Source organism: Mauremys reevesii, linkage group 17 (assembly GCF_016161935.1).
Source record: "Mauremys reevesii isolate NIE-2019 linkage group 17, ASM1616193v1, whole genome shotgun sequence".
Lineage (NCBI taxonomy): Eukaryota > Metazoa > Chordata > Testudines > Geoemydidae > Mauremys > Mauremys reevesii.
In genome coordinates this window covers 14,425,937-14,431,009 of record NC_052639.1, presented here as the reverse complement: position 1 = coordinate 14,431,009, position 5,073 = coordinate 14,425,937, and the positions used below count along the sequence as shown (strand labels likewise).

At 62.1% G+C, this 5,073-nt stretch overlaps 1 non-coding gene across 1 annotated transcript; it reads left to right on the top strand.

Moving 5' to 3' along the window:
- The first annotated feature begins 288 nt into the window (after nucleotides 1-288).
- On the top strand, nucleotides 289-361 carry TRNAV-AAC. Its single transcript has one exon. It is a non-coding gene; the product is annotated as a tRNA-Val (tRNA).
- Nucleotides 362-5,073: the final 4,712 nt, after the last annotated feature.

Sequence of the window (5,073 nt, the reverse complement as noted above, 5' to 3'; positions counted from 1 at the left end):
ATGTTCTCTTTGTTCTTTTTGCAGATAAATTAATGGAGGTTAAGTCCATCAATGGATATTAGCCAGGATGGGTAAGGAATGGTGTCCCTAGCCTCTGTTTGTCAGAGAGTGGAGATGGATGGCAGGAGAGAGATCACTTGATCATTTCCGGTTAGGTTCACTCCCTCTTGGGCACCTGGCATTGGTTATTGTTGGCAGATAGGATATGGGGTTGGATGGACCTTTGGTCTGACCCAGTATGGCCATTCTTATGTTCTTATGAAGGGAAGGGCACAGCCCTGTGACAGAGTTTCTGTAGTGTAGTGGTTATCACGTTTGCCTAACACGCAAAAGGTCCCTGGTTCAAAGCTAGGCAGAAACAGGCTTGCTTCCTTTTCTCAGCTCCTAGTGGCCTGTCCCTGCTGTTGTAGGAACAGCAGTGATTTCTATGCTCAAAAGGTCTCTTATACTTCCCCTCCCCCTCGCTTTTGTCTCCTCTCCCTCTCTGAATGCCTGTGAAGTGGCTTTCCCCCTCCCCCTCCCTCCTGCAATGCTTGTGGGATGAAGGGGCTGGCTGAAGATCAGAAGAGCTTCCAGGTACCAAGATGTCTGGACTCTCATTAGGCAGCACTCACACACCCAGAGCATGGACCCTGCATGGACACTGGCTGAGGTGGAGTGTGACCCACCGGATGCAGCCAAGTCATCTCTAGTCGCAGGCCATGAGGTTCAGGTCTTTAAAAGGGGAAGGGGCCCTGTGCTCAGCTGTGCTTTCACAATGCTGCCTAATGAGAGTCCCAGACACCTTGTCTATCTAGGAGCTCTTCTGATCTTCAACCAGCTGTTCAACCAGCTCATTCATCCCACAAGCATTGCAGGAGGAGGGGAGGGGAACGCCACTTCACAGGCATTCAGAGAGGGAGAGGAGATGGGGCGGGGGGTGGGGGGAGTGTAACAGACCTTTTGGGCATACAGGTTATATGGAGCACACAGATCACTGCTGCTCCTACAACAGGGTAAGTTCTCAAGCAGCATGTTTCTTACTTTGCCCATCTGCCAATTTTGATAATTATGGATGGAAATATTTTGCCATTGGGTTGTGCGTTTACACAGAAATTGACAATTACCAACAAATATGTAATTCTTCCAGTCCTGCCTAGTCTGCAGTTGATGGGTTTAGAGGACACATTCACTCTTCCAGGTCCCCATGCCAGGCCTGTGCTCTCAACTTCCCACACTGCTGGGATCCTTCCCTGGTCTCCGCTCAGACCTCTGCCCCCCACCCCCACTTCTGGGATCCCCTCCCCACGCTGTCTAACTCCCCTGCTGGCAGGATCCCTTCCTGTTTCTTTCATTTCCTGTCTCCACTCTGGGCAAAAGCTCTGCACTGTTCCCACACCAGAAGTTGAACCCAGGTCCCATGGATGAAAACCAGGAATCCTGACCACTAGACCATATGGGACTATTGGTACATTTGACAAAGTGGGGATTCACCCACGAAAGCTCCTGCTCCAATACGTCTGTTAGTCTATAAGGTGCCACAGGACTCTTTGCTGCTGTTATTACTACAACTCTCTAAGCCAACCCCTCGTGAGTGCAGCAGGGACTAGCGTGACCGGATGTCCCAATTTTTGGGCCTTTTTATATAGGCTCCTATTACCCCCACTCCCTGTCCCGATTTTTCACATTTGCTGTCTGGTCACCCTAGCAGGGGTTGCACACAGGGCTGCATTAACCCTTCAGGTGCTGAGGTTTCCCTCACTCCATTCCCAGTGCCTGTGATGAGGAAAGAGACATCAGGGCTCCCAGGTGCTGCACAGACCATGAATGAGATCGGGACCCCATATTGTGCTAGGTGCTGTACACACCCTGGCCAACACTGGGACACCCCGGGGGTTCCCCTCCATTTATCTGAGCCTCTGCTGCCCAACTGCTTCTGACTCCATCTGGATCACCCAGGAGCCTTTCCTTTCCACCTTTCCAAACAGTCCTTCTTTCCCTGCCCCCTAATTCTGCTTTCACACCCTGGGCCCATCTCCTCCCTTCGTTCCCTCCACCCCAGGTGATTAGAGATGGAGGCAACTTCAGCCACTGGAGACAGACCCAGCGAGCGCTGCAGCCCTCCCGGGGGGGTGTTTGCAGACACAGGAAGGGAGCGGCAGGTGCTGGGAAGAAGGAAACAGGAGAACAAATCCCAGGGGGGGGCAGCTCCTGGGGGCGGGGCTCTGGCACAGCCCGGGGGCGGGGCAGCTCCTGGGGGCGGGGCTCTGGCACAGCCCGGGGGCGGGGCAGCTCCTGGAGGCGGGGCTCTGGCACAGACCGGGGGCGGGGCAGCTCCTAGGGGCGGGGCTCTGGCACAGTCCGGGGCGGGGCAGCTCCTGGGGGCTCTGGCACAGCCCGGGGCGGGGCAGCTCCTGGGGCGGGCTCTGGCACAGCCTGGGGGGGGGCTGCTCCTGGGGGCGGGGCTCTGGCACAGCCCAGGGGCGGGGCAGCTCCTAGGGGCGGGGCTCTGGCACAGTCCGGGGCAGGGCAGCTCCTGGGGCGGGCTCTGGCACAGCCCGGGGCGGGGCAGCTCCTGGGGCGGGGCTCTGGCACAGCCCGGGGCGGGGCAGCTCCTGGGGCGGGGCTCTGGCACAGTCCGGGGCGGGGCAGCTCCTGGGGCGGGGCTCTGGCACAGCCCGGGGCAGGGCAGCTCCTGGGGCTCTGGCACAGCCCGGGGCGGGCGCTCCTGGGGCGGTGGCACAGCCCGGGGCGGGGCAGCTCCTGGGGCGGGGCTCTGCACAGCCCGGGGCGGGGCAGCTCCTGGGGCGGCGGGCACAGCTGCAGGCAGCGGGGCAGCTCCTGGGGCAGGGCTCTGACACAGTCCGGGGCGGGGCAGCTCCTGGGGGCGGGGCTCTGTCACAGAGAGGCGCCGGCGCAGCGGCTCAGCAGCGGCTACCTGCACGCCACGTGCTCCCAGCAGCGCGGGAGCCGCCCGGGCCGGAGCGGAGCCGCTGTTCTCAGCTGCAGCAGCGCAGGAGCCCCCGGCCCCGCTGGGCTCCAGGTGGGGACAGAGCCTGGGGTGTGCTCCCCGGGGTGCGGCTGGGGGCGGGAGGAGAGGCCGGAGCTGCAGGCGGGGAAGGGCGGGGGCAGGCGGGGTTGCTCGGTCTCTGGGCACCAGGGGAGCCCGGGGCAGAGTGTGTGTGAGTGTCCTGGCCCAGGCGTGCGCAGGGGGGCCCGGCACCCCAATGCCCTGAGCCCCGGCTGGGAGGCTGCTCCCCGTGGGGGCTCCGGGGGGAGGGGGGTGGCTGCGGCGGCGGCAGGCGGGTGCTCGGCCCCTGGGAATGACCCGCTGCCGGCAGCTTGTGGAGCCTCCTCCGCTGAGCTTTTCCCAGGGGCGGCCTGGGCGCAGCTGCGATCAGCTGTTTGCTGGGCAGGCTCCACTCTGCTGCTCCCCGCTCCTGGGAGTGAGTGAGACCCCGAAACAGCCCCAGGGGTCGGTGGGGCCCAGCAGCAGCAGACCCCCGCCCGCTCCTGGGGCTGCCCCGCCCCGCTCGGGCTGGTGTCTCTGCCAGGGCCCCGTGTGAATCGCTGCTCCCTGCCCGCCAGGCTCGGCTCCGGCCACAACAGCAGCGGGTGCCCGGGAGCCCAGTTGGGCTGGGGCAGGGGAGGGTGGGGAGGAGAAGCCCAGACCCCAGCAGGAGCTGCCCTGGGCGGGGGATGGAGTGGGAGAGGAGCCACCCTGGGGCAGGGAGGAGAACCCCGGACCCTGGCAGACGCGGTGGGGCGGACGTCCCCGGCTCGGGAGCCCCAGCCACCTTAGTGGCAAAGTTGCAGGGCCCAAGCCCTGACCCCCCTCTGTGTGGAGCTGGCCTGAGCCCCTCTCGCTCCCATCCCCCCTGTGGAGCTGGCTCCGCTCTCCGGCTGTGCAGAAATTCAGCCCAAATTTCCCCATGTTGGTATCTCCATTCCCCCCCATCACCCAGCCATGGATGGATTTAGCCCAGGAGGCAGGTCAGTGTTGGCCCCATTGGGCAGATGGGATCTAGGGCACAACGAGGTGAAGTGACTTTCCCAAGGCTAAACAGGAGTCTGTGGCAGAGCAGAGACTCAAACCCAGAACACCTGAGCCTGAGTCCTGTGGCCTAACCACTAGGCAACCTTCCCCCTGAAGGAGAGGGAACCTCCTCTGCCACTTTGAGTGTGTGGGTGGGAGCAGCCACTAGACAGAGCTGCCAGGAGGTGGGGAGGGGGGTTGGATAGTTGGGGGGGGGTGATTAGCGGTTGGGGAGGCCTGTGGAGGGGGCGGTCAGGGAACAAGGAGCAGGGGGGTTGGATGGGTTGAGGGTTCTGGGGTGGGGGTGGAGCGGGGTCAGGGCAGGCAGGCAGCAGAGGGAGTTGGATGGGTCGGGAGTTCTGGGGGTCCTGTAAGGGGCGAGTAGCAGTTGGATGGGGCGTGGGAGGCCCGGGGGTCTGTCTGGGGGTGGGGGTGTGGATAAGGGTCAGGACGACAGGTAGGGTCCTAGGGAGGCAGTTACAGTGGGGTTCAGGAGGGGCAGTCAGGGGACAAGGAGCAGGGGGGGTTGGGGGTTCTGAGGGGGGCAGGAAGTGGGAGGCAGTGGATGGGGTGGGGCTAGGGGGGGCTCCCTGGGTGCACACCCTAATGAAATGTGCTGCACACGCCTATGGCCACGGGGGGGGAGCCACTTGCATCCTTTCCCTGTTTGTGCCATTTCTTTCCGTCTCATAACCTGAGAAGAATTATCTCCCCTCCCCACATATGGCTAGAAAATCCAAGGAGATTCCCTCGTTTTCCCTAAAATTATTGACTCTCTAGTCTCTTATTTTGCCCTATTTTCTCTGTAATTCTTAAATTCTCCTCAGCTTTGGGATGTGAACCCAGCCTGTTTATCTGCACCAATTTGTCCTTGGATAGGTGGGAATTTGCTGTCCTGTGTCACTCCCCTCAGCGTGGGTGGGGGTTAGTAGGTGCTGGCTGGGGGAGCTCAGCAGAGACTGGGCACAGAGGCAGGAGGGTGGGGCCTCCCCGACATCAGCAACCCCCCCTCCCCCCTGCACAGCACAGGAGGCTCCTGGGAGCAGCTTGGCCGGGGC